Source organism: Pelecanus crispus, chromosome 3, assembly GCF_030463565.1.
Source record: "Pelecanus crispus isolate bPelCri1 chromosome 3, bPelCri1.pri, whole genome shotgun sequence".
NCBI classification, from domain to species: Eukaryota; Metazoa; Chordata; class Aves; order Pelecaniformes; family Pelecanidae; genus Pelecanus; species Pelecanus crispus.
Genome location: NC_134645.1, coordinates 4,475,072 through 4,488,762, shown reverse-complemented (window position 1 = coordinate 4,488,762; position 13,691 = coordinate 4,475,072).

The following is a 13,691-nucleotide window of genomic DNA, read 5'->3' as shown; positions in this document are numbered from 1 at the left end:
ATTATAATACACTTCTAGGCACAGTTGTCCTCTCAAAGCACAGGTACTGTCAGTCCCACATTCTCTTAAGTGTCCTCTGAAAGTGAAGATGTTTCCTCAGAATTGATTGATTTAGTTCCTATTATAGTGAAGCAGAAACTATGCAAATTATGCAAAAAAAAAACCCTACTGGGTTCAATACCATCACTGCAGGCTCAGAAAATACCTGATTGCTGGTATTGAATTCTACATCTTGAGCTGCCCACCTCCCACGGGGCTAGCTTCTGGTTGCAGTATCGCCCCAGTCAAAGCTGTTGGGCAGTTGTCAAAAAGAGGTTTTCAGGAAACATGAGTGACAGACCAGAATAAGAGAGAGCAGAACTCTTAAATGGGGGGTTTAGAAACACATTAACTTAGCAAGAGTGGAAGTACTTTTCAAGCGATGTTTTACTGCCAGACAGTAACAAGCTGTTTAATATATCTTACTGAGAACATCAAACAGGATAGTCAATCAAACCGTGACAACAGTGGGATGGCATGTGAAAAACAAATAATAGAGGGTAAGTAAATATTGTAGAAGTTGAATCATCATGGTGTTGCATGATCAGAACAACATAGCTTATGGAAATGTCTACTGAGCTCTCTGTCATCTTCATATAATAGCATCCTACTCAAGCAAGGTTGAGCATCACAAACAAACATGACAGGCAACATCCTGTGGCACAGCACTGGAAAAAAAAAGTGCTTGGACTTCAACACAATAAGCAAAATACTTATTAAATATATTGAAAATGCTAAAAGGGTAAAAGATCCTCTACTTCCCTTTGCCCAAGGTCTGCACAGCCTAAGGTCCATCGCATATGAGTTTTGGCAAATAGGTGGTTTCCAATCTCAACTCCATAATAAAAGCTTCTCTTTTGTTGCACCTACAATGACTTAGGTATATCTGCCAACACAAAGCTTGAACTTCATGCCTGGGATTTGTTGATTGCAAAACATTTCCAGTGCTACAGGGATTCGTACTCAAAAGTAGGAAAATATTACAACCTAAAAGATAAACTAATTGGGAGAAGCAGAGAAGGGACGGAAAGAACTACCTCTCCGAGATGTCACCTTGGTCTTACCTGAACGCACATTTGAACTGTAAAACACCTACAGACAACTGTGAAATGGCAGCATGTGAAAGCAGCTCTGAGGCTGGAATTGTCTTCAACACCACGTGTCTTTTCAAATCTTGAATGCCTTTTAAAAAGGCACAATGCATTTCAGCTCTGGGCTGCATTTGGTGCCAAACATTTCAGAACTACGGTTTAGGACTCTCTATATTCCTTTTTAACAATTAATCAAAATGCAATATCTAAACTGATCACCTCCCATCAAGTAGATTTTAAAATACTTTTCTGAAAATAGACCATGAGCTGTCACATTAAATACGCATTAGCCGCTACTCTAGGTCCAGTAACTTACAAGGATGGTCCCTTCTCTAGAAACTTCCCAGATTTTATCTGACCCTCCTTCAGATAAGCTTTGCCTATTTTCTCTTTTTGGAAAATAAGCAAGACCACCAAAGGGTGGGGGGACAGGCATCGGTGACAAAAAAGCCTAGAAATGTCATAAAGCTGGTTTCAAAGAGAGAGCAGAAGCCTGAGCTTCTCACAAAACCAAGCTCACACGCCAGCGTATGGCTATTTAACTTTCACACTTACATTTACTTATGCTATTGTATTCACCAGCACAGCCCAGCGGACGCGACAACAGAGGACTCCTGCCAGCAGCGAGGAGCGGCTGCTGCCTATCAGCCGGCCTCCCATTTCCATCGTGCAGTTGAGGAGAGAAAAGAATCTCACCTTTCCATTCCTACGTAACGCGGTATGCCACAAATAGAGACACGCATCCATATACTAAATTAAAAATCTATTTTAGAAGTTATAATGACAAAATTGCAGCAAAGCACCTACTAATCATCTTACTTCGAAGATGCACGTGCTTACGTAGCTGCTAACCGGACGCACAGTACACCCACACAGATTACTTACTTGTCAAAACTAGCTAGACCCTTGCTGTTCGAAACTACTATAGAACACAATCACTTCAAGTCTTTGACTCTCTCTGCTTTAACCAATGATTTCCCTCCATGCTCTACTAATGCTTAAGAGGACTTTTTTCTCACCGATTAAGAGCACTTTATTTTAAAACGCTGGGCTCGGTGATCCTTACAAGGCTGTGGTTGAAACAAATGTCATTGAAGGCAAACCCACTGCTTCACAGCAGGTGTGCTTGTGGGAAAGTAAAGCTCAATGACATGGTAGCCTCCAGAGATTAAACATTAAACTTGATTTTACCCCAGTTCTCTCTCACTTTATTTAAGAATCACGTTATCACCTCTACCACGATTATCAGCGTCATCGTGTTTTTGTGTAGAGAGGAAACACATAGAAGGGTTTGCACGAACTAAAGGTATTATCAGCACCCTGCAGCGAAGTGGAGGTCTCTTCGGTGTTCCCTATTTTTGTAAATGAGCAACGTGCTTGTGAAGTGGCACAGCTTAACTATTTCACAGTCCGCTTTCACACACAGAGGTCTGTTAGTTCCCACACAGTTGCTGAAGAGCTGTCCTCTTCAGCTCTTCCTGTGTTTGTCAAACAAATATGAGCTACGTCAAAAAACAAACTCTCTTTCACTGATTCTGGAAGAGAAACACAGGGCTACTCGTACTACCTACCTGCCCACAACTACTCGGAAAAGCATTTGAAAGGGAAGAAAAGCAAAAATCTAGCTAATCCTTCATCTAAGTGCTTAAGAGTTTCATTTCCATTTGTAATTAATTATAATTGCCTATACACACGCTAGCAATAGAAACATTATCCTACGCATTACAACCTGCCTCTTCTACTTTTTGCTATAAAATCATTAATTCCCCCGTGCCCTGAACACTATGCTAAATCATTTAAAAGAGAATACAGGGGATCGAGCATCCCAATTACACAGATAAGGAGAATAGGTAAAAGCAGTAACAGCTCCAAGAGTCCAACCAGCTTATACTCATTCAAGAACTGAGGGTTGGCTTATTCTAAACTCTTTTGAGCAATACAAAAAGGAACAAAAGGACAGCCCCAAAAACTCAAAACGACACTTCCATCGGGCCTCTCCACGACGAGAAACCTGGGCCAGTTTACAGTTTAACGTGGCCTGTGCCATTAGGGAGGAAGCGTGACATGCTGCCACCAAGCAGAGCGACAACGGGATCAAGGGTTCGCAGGTTTTGCCTCGTTCCTTCGCTCAAAGGAAGTGGGCTCTGGAGCCGCTACACGAGCGGTAATTTTCTTCCACGACTAGGAGCGCCCCGCGAACAGACTCTCCAGCAACATCTGCACGTGAAAGCAAAGTAGCCGCGGGTCTTTGTGGAAGATGTGAAAGTATCACCCTGAAACCTGTGATCCGAGGCGACTGCAGCGAGACACAGATGGGAAAAGCGTCGCCCTTCAACTTTTGATGTCGCTGCTCTGTACGGATCACTGGTGACCCTACGTCCTCCACGGCAATAGCCATTTCTGAAAAGCAAGAGCAAACAATCTATACGCTTATAACCTTCTGCCACACCTCAGGCAAAAGGAGACGACGGTGGAAGACGTGTTATAGCGCATTCTAGCTCAATCTAAAACAACTGAAAGCGTAAACACGTTTTTATTTTAGAAAGCGGTAATCTACCTAGGACTCCATGAACCCTACAGGCTCTAACAGAGAGACAAAACTGCTCACAAACTTCCTCTTTACTATCGTGTTACATTACAGAACAGCAACCAAAAGGAAAAAAAAAAAAAAAAAAAAAAAACAACCAAAAAAAAAAAAAACCCCAACACACGACGACAAAAGCTAGCTAGTACCAGGAAGTTATGAACTTCCCCTACTGAAAAATTCCTTATCTGGTTCCTAATTACACTGAAAATAATACATGCAGAAAAAAAAAAAAAAAGCACTAACGCCTGCTTCAGTTTTGCCTCTCTCCAGTACAATGTAACCTTTAAGAGATGCCTCCATACAAATCCAGTTGTTTTTTCTCTCTGCTGACAGTCGGCACCCCGATATATTTAGCAGGAGTGAAAGTTCATACTTTGGTAAGGGACAACAGAACACACCCACACCCCCCCCCTAAGTTTTGAGGCTGGAAAGCATCTTTCCCTGGAAACGCTATTCTAATTAGAGCTGCCAAGTCTTAAGTTTTGGGTTTTTTTTTAAACCCTAAGAAAGACACCAGAGAAAGAACTTGCGAAAGGATGACAAACTCCCTTTAATCTAGCCTAAAGAAGCTTAAACCGTGCTTTTTGTTGTAATTACTCAACACGGGATCCCTTATCTACGTTGCTCGGCGTTTCTGCCATCTCCGTTTCTTCTTCATTTGCATCCTCCCAGGCAGGTTCCCGTGCGAACAGGTCCCGCCGAGCCCCTCGCAGCCTTCGGCCTGTTGACGCCTCCAGCCCCGGCCCCAGACCCACGCGCTCCTCCAGCGCCGAGAACGCTTTAGCACCGCCACGCGAGGCCCGGAAAGATCCATTCCGAACCCCAACAGCCCCGCGAGGTCCTGTCGCGACTGATGCGAGCCACCCCGCGATGCTTCTCTGGTAACTTTTTTTTTCTCCGTAAAGCCTACCGAGGAAGGGGCGCGGTGGCGGGGTGAGCGGCCCGAGCTGGGCCCTTTTTCGCCCTTTTTGGCTCTGGTACTCGCCCACCCCTGCCCGCCGAGGGGCTTCGGCGGGGAGAGGAGAAGCAAGCCCCCCCCCCCCCCCCCCGGCCAGCGGGAAAACGCGACCGAGCCGACGCTTCGCGCTTCCCCGAAATTCAGCGCCGGCTTCCTGAGCGCCGCCGCTTCCCCAGCCCAAGCGGGCCGCAGATGAGGGCGGAGGGGGCCCGGCCTCCCGCCGCCCGGCTGGCGCCGCTGCGCTCCCCCCGCCCCGCTCCCGCCGCTCACCGGCCATGCTGACGGCTCCGCGCAGCCGCTCCGGGCCCACCGCCGCCGCGGGGCTCCCCGCCCGGGCCGCGCACACCTCGCAGGGACGGACAGACGGACAGAGGCTGCCTCGGAGGGACGGCCGGGCCCGACTCCCTCCCTCCCGCCCTGGCAGGCTGCGCCGCCGCGCCCCGCGGGCCGCCCTTTTCAGGGGGAATTTCCCGGCGGGCGGACGTGCGCCGCGGCACCGCCCCCCGCCCCGGCCGCCGCTCCCGCTCCCGCCCCCGCGGCGCCCCGCCCGGCCCCGCCCGCCCGAAATCCCCCCCCGGCCCCCGGAGACACCCTCCGCTCCGGCCGGGGCGACGAGGGGGAGGAGGAAAGGGGGCAACTGCTGCGGGGAGCAGCCCCCCCTGCCCGCCCTGAAGGGGTGCGAGCCCCCCCCCCCTTCCCTTCGTGCTAGCCAGACGTGTGAGGGGGAAAAAGCGAAATCCCATTTACCCCAGCCCTCTCCCTTTCGAGGCACAGCGGAGGTACTGAGAGCGTGTTTCTTCCAAACAGTTGGGCAGGCCCCTACCCCTCACCCTCCTTTAAATACGCTTTTTCACCTTCGCAGCATCCCTACAGCGCCAACACCCCGCTTCCCCTTGCCATGAGCCTCCGGAGAGCAAGCTCCGTCGCCCCGTGAGCCTCCAGAGAGCAAGCTCCATCACCCCGAGCCTCCGGAGAGCAAGCTCCATCACCCCGTGAGGCTCCAGGGAGCAAGCTCCATCACCCCGAGCCTCCGGAGAGCAAGCTCCATCACCCCGTGAGGCTCCGAAGAGCAAGCCTCGTCACCCCTCTTCTCAAGCTCCGTCACCCCGTGAGCCTCCGGAGAGCAAGCTCCGTCACCCCTCTTCTCAAGCTCCGTCACCCTGTGAGCCTCCGGAGAGCAAGCCCCGTCACCCCTCTTCTCAAGCTCCATCATCCCATGAGCCTCCGGAGAGCAAGCTCCGTCACCCCTCTTCTCCTCAAGCTCCGTCACCCCGTGAGCCTTCAGAGAGCAAGCTCCATCACCCCGTGAGCCTCCGGAGAGCAAGCTCCATCACCCCTCTTTTCAAGCTCCGTCACCCCGTGAGCCTCCAGAGAGCAAGCTCCGCCACCCCTCTTCTTCCTCAAGCTCCGCCACCCCTCTTTTTCCTCAGCTGCAGGGGGCCGGGTGGGCACAGGCAGCCAGCAATAACAGAAAACCAGACGTACTGGTATAAGGCGAAAAAGTAAGTATAGAAAACTGTATTTACTGGGGAAGTCAAGGAAAACTAATCAGCAACAAGCTGATGAAATCACAATGGTCAACTTAAAAATCTACCTAACCTTGAGAGCGTTCCACATCCAAAATCTGAAATACATCTCGCAAGCATGGCCCTGACACCGCTAGATGAAGCGAAAGAGATGAGCACTGTGGGAACAAGCCCACAGGCCCAAATTTGGATCAGGTGGAGGGGTCAGTAAGGAACAAGCATTTTTAGGGGGGTTAAAAACACCTGTGAAGAGGAGAACACAAAGGAACAGCAAGCCCTGACCTAGCTCTGCTAGCTAAATGCATGCTTGCACCAACATAATTTTTTTTTTTTTCTTAAATCTTTACTCTGGGAATGCAATACACCATCACATGCAAAAACGCAGTTAAATGAATTAGTATTCTTGAAAAGGAAACATGAATAAAATAACAAGAAAAGCCTGAAAGAGCACTCAAAGCAAGGTACATAATGGGTAGTAGGGTTTTTTACTTTTCTTTTTCTCACTATACTTTTTTAAAGCAAAGGTTATTGGGATGTATAGAAATGAAGCACGGCAGAAAATGCTGTTCTATAATCTGCAAATCCATACACTAACCCAGGTAAGTTGAGCAGAAGAGGCTGCCCAATGCTTCCTATTCTTCCTGCTCTATAGTCCATCTCAATTTAATAATAAATATTAATAAATATTTTTAATACTATTTTCTTTATAACCTTAATTTTGCCCAGCTATCATCATATTTTCTATAATTGGAAATTACCTTTCTCCATCCCGCAAGCAAAACTTATTTAAGATTCACAGTTCATCATACAGTAGGATTGTTACACCCCTGTCGAATTTATAACTGAAATCAGAATAGAAGAATCCTAAGCAGCACACTAGATAATCAAAATGTCTGTGACATTAGTTCAAGAAGATTAAAGGGAAGAACAGCTACATTATTGTATTTAGTATTATGCTGAAATAATTCTATGGTTGTGGGTTAGTTTCTTGCAGGAAGAACACGATTTCTCATTTTCTTTCCCACAAAAGAACCAAGAAAGGTACAAACCAGCAGTGCCCTAAAACTATGAGAAATTAGCCCAGATTTTTACGTCTTTGGGGATTTCTTGGATTCCCTGTGACTAATGATGTAAAATAAAGCAGGAAAGCAGTTCTAATATTCTAAATCAAACTTAGACTTTACCTACATGTGCACACACAACCCCAAAGCATGCACCGACAAAAAGAGACCTCAAACAAAACGTTCTTCAAGGTGGTCGCTGGGGGCTGAGGTGAGGGCAGATGCTTTTCTCTTGCATTTTCAGCGATGGGGTCAGAAGATGCCCAGGAAATGTCATTATAAGACGGAGGGTGCTCAGAGCTCAGCATCGCACTGCTGGTGCCGCTCTATGGTAAAAGAGGCATCAAAGCAGCAAATCGGAACACACACACAACCCGGCTTTCTCTCCGCTAAGTGCCCGCATCCAAACACATTTAGCTCAACATCTAATATTAGAAGCTATTTCTGGTTTGGTTTTTTTTTTTTAATTGATCACCTGGCTGTGGCACAACAGGTTTGGACATTCTTTATTTACAAGGTTGAACAGCTGGAGAAATGCTCCCAATTTTTGATTGATTCTATTTTTGATTGATTCTATGACTTTATGATTCTATGCTTCTATGAATTTGAGAGCACACACATCCCTGCAGGACCGATCTGGACAGGGTTATAAAAGGGAAAGGGTTGCTACTCCTTTCAGCTAGCTGAACCTGGAAAAGCCCTGGGAGATTGCTACCCAGGAGCTGGAGCGTAGATGCAAGTTTTCGTTCTGGACGTAAAGCAAGCTGTCGGTACAGGCAGACGAAGCGACTGAACACTTTTCTTATCTTCAGGCTGGTATGCAAAATCTCAGACAGTAAACTGTGGCCTTTCAGGAAGAATGAGTTTAGGTGCTTCCCTAAAGACAGTTTATATCCCTGATTCCCACCTACTTCTCTATCCCGTGACACTACTGCATAGACACAGACCGAGGCACCTGGGAAACTCTGTGGCTCAAAACAGAAGTGTCTACTCATTTCTTCAGAAGGAAAGTGTTATTGTAGGGTATAGAGTCTAAACTGATGTGAAATTAAAGGGCAATATTCCAGGCAATACAAATACCATGTTATGACTAAAACATCAATAAACATTCCCTATTTTTCCCCAGCTCTTTTGAACTCTAACTCTTAGGGCTTGCAGGAACAGGCTACTCGAAGATAATCCTGAAGACTGCATGTTCGAAATTAAGGCAGTATCTCACATACACACCAGTGTCTATGGCACAGACTGCTTCTTGATATTATTTATAAGAAAAAGATGAGTGGGTTGCACTTCTTATAGCATCCCCAAAACTTTACTCTATCCCTACCCCTTCCCTAAAATGAAAACGACCTATAATAAAATCGGAGGAAAACTAACCATATTAAGTGTGTCACTGTATAAGATCTATACACTCCCATCATCTGAATACATGGAGACTAGATCTGGCTCAGGAAGTCCTTGAACAAAGCTAGTGGAGGAAGGACAGTGTGAGTGGAGACATTTTCTTGATAGTTTTTCTCTCTCCAACAGTAGCCATAAGCTGATGCCGAGGGAAGACCATGGCAGTGGGCCAAAATGATCTTTTTGTCTACGTCCAGCGTGGCCATTTCATGTTCCTAAACTAGGGGAAAGTCCTACAGAAACAGAGAAGCCTTCCCAATAAAAGGCAAACACCTAAGCAAATTAAAGAGGCCTTAGTCAAAATCATGCAAGTGTATAGATTGATCCCTCTGTTCCTGTGACTACCTTGTACACAATTTTGTTCTGCTGTGATCTGAATCTATGGCACAGGGATTATCCTGTGAGAGTGAACTAGAAAATTGCAGTATGGCACTGGTAATTACAGAAACCTGGTCAGCAACTGACACAAAGTGTGAGAACATGTCCTAACTTTGGGCATATGCAGAGGTTTCCAAAGAGCAGGACGGAATTCCCCTCCTATAGCATTGCATAACAAAAACCAGGTGCATCGCTATTATTTTTGTCAGCTGACTTTGGCTATAGCCAGAGGCAAGATACCAGAATTCTTAGACCAGTTTGATCCAGTGCTTGACTTCCTGTCTTTCAGTTAAAGCCAGTGTTTTAAGATCCCATTTTTCTCCACTTATCAAGTCCAAAGATAAGTCCTCCCTCCTGCTTTTCACCAGCTGCTGCACTAGCACAGTTAACACCTAGGCTGCTATAAGGAATTAAGCTTCCTGCTCTGGCAGAGACTGGGGCAAGCAAGAGGAGAAAAGGGTAGAGTGGGGGGGGGAGAAAAAAAAAAAACAAAACAAAACAAACCCAAAAACCCCCACACCACCAAAACTCCCCACAGCAAAGGATTGAGTGTTTGACATGATATTGGTCAAGCCTAAGATGATGGCTCTCGAGCGGTGCTTAGCACAGGCATTGCCCAATAAAGTCTGCTAAAGCCTGCTGCGATACACAAGCAGCACAGGCAAACTGTGAAGTCTTTATTTCCTGTTCCCAGCTATCTGACTTAGATCAAAGACAAGCCGCTTGTCACCGGCCTGGTTAAGCAGCCAAGCAGGCACTAAGGTACTTTGAGAATATGGCTCTCCTAATAGGGTACATCATACTAGGAATAAAGATAATAGTAATAAAATCATTCACTTCTCCCCTTATGGAATAAAGTTAAGTCCTGTTTTCCTGTCCACTGTATCTCAAGCCTCACACGCTCCCCCAATTAGTAATTTCCAATCCTCTATGCCTTAAGAAACCTTTTGTTATTTGAAGTATGTTTTTTAATCTCAAAGGCCTCTTACTTAACCACTGTCAGGCCTTTTGGTGGTTAAAGCTTTTGTGGTTTTTGGTCCTGAGGAAGGTTCTAATGCAGAAGCCATTCGAAGAAAAGTCATGGCTTCCAGGTTAACGATAAACTCAAAGGTTGTTCAAGCCATTCCGCTGGACACGTTTCTGTATCGTGCTTTCTCTCTCCAGAGAGAGAGAAGACTTTAACTCTCTCTCGACTGTTTGACAGAGAACAAGGCTACTGCACCTCTCTCAAAACAGGGTGGAGAGAGAGGAAATGCTAATAGAGAAAGGTTGGTCTTGTGGATAAGGCACAAGGCTATGATTCAGGAGACTGGAATTCGGATCTTAGCAAGTCAGCCTTTCTACTCTTAGGCAAGTCATCTAATTCTCTGGAGCTGCAACATCCCCAACAGAAATCGGAGATACTTCCTTGCTCCCACACTTCTACCTTATTCACTCATGATGCAACTTCTTCAGGGGATGAACCGCTCATTATATGAAAGTGCCAAGCACAATAAAATGATAGTTCCATGAGCACTTTAGAGTGTGGTAGTGTCAGAAAAAGGCAGTCTCCCCTCTTTCTCTCCTTACCTCCAGGCAACTCACTTGCATGCATTCTTACACTATTGCAAGCGCTCCTTTGACAATAGAGGAGCATGCTTAGAAGTAACCAGGGGGAAAACAAAAAGATTGTTTTTCTGCTGGTTCAGTTTTTACTGAGCCAGTTCCACGCACAATCACAGAAACAACTGTGCCAGCAGCAAGGAATGTGGTGGCACCAGGGCAGAACAAGTTTCTAGAAGACTGATTTGGGCAGAGGTACCTGCCTCCTGACAGAGCGGAACTGTAGCATAACACTGTATTTTTAGCTTGAGACATTGAGAAATCTCTCTGAAATTTTTAATTCACAAGCCTTCCTTCCCAAAGTTAGTTTTCAGAGCAGAAATTCTCAGGCACCTTCTCCCCCCGCCCTCTCAAGTGTTTCCTGTTCCTTTCTCCTCATCCCAGTGCTACAAACACATACCACAGTTTGGGAATTACTGCATTATTTTAACAGAGAAAACTCTTTCATGCTTGTTAGCAGGCAAAGAGAAAAATTGAGGAGTGTTTTCTTTTTCCATGCACTACATAAAAGCCTCATATTACAGTGATCTAGCGATCTCTGAAATGGAAAAACTGCAAACTTCTTCCTTACGCCACAATCAAGATTCATCTGATGCAGTAGTGCTGTAGTGAGAAGACTTAGGTAAGAGATGAGCTCAGGCTGAGCATAAGGAGCTAAATCAGCAGAAAACAACTTTTTTCTGCCCAGAATGATTTTTCAAATAAACTAGTTCTCCAAGCCAAATCACTATTGCCGGTACAAAAGGAAGCAATGGAATTGCTCTAGCTACAACCACAAAAAAAAAAAAACCAAACAGGAAGGCAGAAGGAAGGATGGGAATCATCCCTTTGGCAACAGCAAGCTATTAGAGTACCTTCGTTGTAACATGAAAACTACATACTGAAAAAATTAGGCAACATATGCTCATATTAATTCTCCTGCTCCCCAAAACCCCAGCACATACCAGCCAGCCATTATGTGCTGGATCCACCTACAGAGGATAACAATCGCTCATCCAGGTTTTTATTACAAGACTTCCCTTTTTCCTCAGGGCTTGCAAGGAGTTTAGGCTACTTAACATCACCTTTGAGCTTCAAGAGTCTCAGACGACCATATCTGCAGCCAATAATACAGAGATAAAAAGGCACATTGTTTCAGTACAGCCCCACCAGATATATCTCCTTTTAATTTGAAGTCTTACACCTTATTTTTAAATCTCTAGCCCAGTGACTCATGTAGTTCCGACTTGTACGGTTACGGGATTAACACCCAGGAATCACAGAAGGTGACACACTATTCCTCAGGCTGAACATAAACACATAACACCCTTCTGGAACCCGTTTATGCATAAGGTCCTCCTATGTGTATGCAAAGCATATCTACAACTTGTAAACTGGCCAGCTACTCATCTTATCTGGACCTGCATTAGCCCTTTTGACAACTTGCCTGGGGCTGTGTGTCGTAGTGCCAACTCACCACGCAAAGCCTTACGTCAATAGTTGCGAGTTAGCCACAATCAACAGTGCCGCTTCACCCCATTTGAACTGTTAAGTCTCCACCGTGTCCGTTTGGACTTTGTGCGTGCATATGCATTCAATTTACTAGTACGCTGCAATAAAATAGTTTAGATTTACTAAAGAGGGCAACGTTCTAGTAAGGCTACAATTATTAGCCTGAGCTTTCTTAATTACAAGGCTGAAACCCCTTGCTTTCTCACACAGAACAGCGATGGGTTTTGCTACTTCATAGTCTTGTTCATTTGGCAGTCACTGCATGACTTGTCAATTTTGCTTTTAGGACATTTGGGGAAAGTTTGACATCCTTTTTGTAATCAACATAGTGGTTAACCTCTCATATAACAATACCTTTCATAAATATTCATTCATCTGCACAGCAATTCCGCTTACGAACGTTAATATTGCTGAAAATAGATAAAGTCCAAACAACATCTTCTGTGTTTTCAGTCTTAAATATTGTGCCTTAGGTATAGTAAGTGTCATCCACCATGAGACTCGGAACATTTTCAGATGCCTGGAAAAAGTGCTTTCCTCTGTGCAAGTAAAGAACATACGTATCGATCTTCTGACTTTTATTTTTGATTAAAAGAAACAATAAGCCAGGAAAAATAATAATTCTTCAAGACATCTGTTGCACAATACACACATTGAGAGAGAGAGAAAGGAACCAAATGGATCCTTTGCCCAGTGCAGCGGAAGAAACAGATCTAGACACATAGCCTGTTGAATGGAAACACAGAGGTGAAGGGAGAATTGCCACCACAAGCTGCTTCTGGCAAGTAAATGCAGGAACTAGAGGAAGGAGAAGGCCTAGCGCAAGAAAGAAATGACAGAAACAAGCCAGTGGCAAGAAGGATTAATTAAAATAAGGCCTAGAGTTGGCTAGAAGGGCATTGTCTATATATAAAGTTGAATATAAAAAAAAGATAACTGCAAATCGCAAAGGTTCTTTAACATGCAGATGTAGAAAAGATGAATTACATGTAGTAAAGCTACCGATGTCCTAGCTCCACTTCTGATTAGTCTCCAATGAGACCCTGGGGTGCAAGTCAAGTCAGCAGTGCTGAAAATCAAGCTGTTGAATGACCTGTTTCACAAAGGCTGAGACAGGTAACTGCTAGCTAAAATTTTCCATTGCCCTAGCCTCAGCAATTAGACAAGAAGCATTACAGGCTCCAGTATCAAAAGAGTAGGAACTAAGGGTGGGGGAGCGGCAGGATATTTAGAATAAAGTGCCTGATTACTGTTCTACGGGCCTTACTGTCACAACAGCTTGTCCCTTCAGGGCCTTGATGCCACTGCCCCAGCGATCATGAGTAATGCAGTTGGGTTTGCGGTGTCTTGATAAAAATGCCCCCTCGTGGTCACTACAATGATTTCCTAAAAGGGCATGCAAACTACCGCCTTTCTGCTAAATCTCACTACATCTGCTTCTAACTGCTTGTCATATTTGTGCGGTTTTCATGCTTCTTCCAGCGCAAGAGGGAAAACGTCTTCGTGCAAAGCTGAGAGCTTTAACTTTAGTCTTTGTGGTATCTTGAGCTCTCGTCT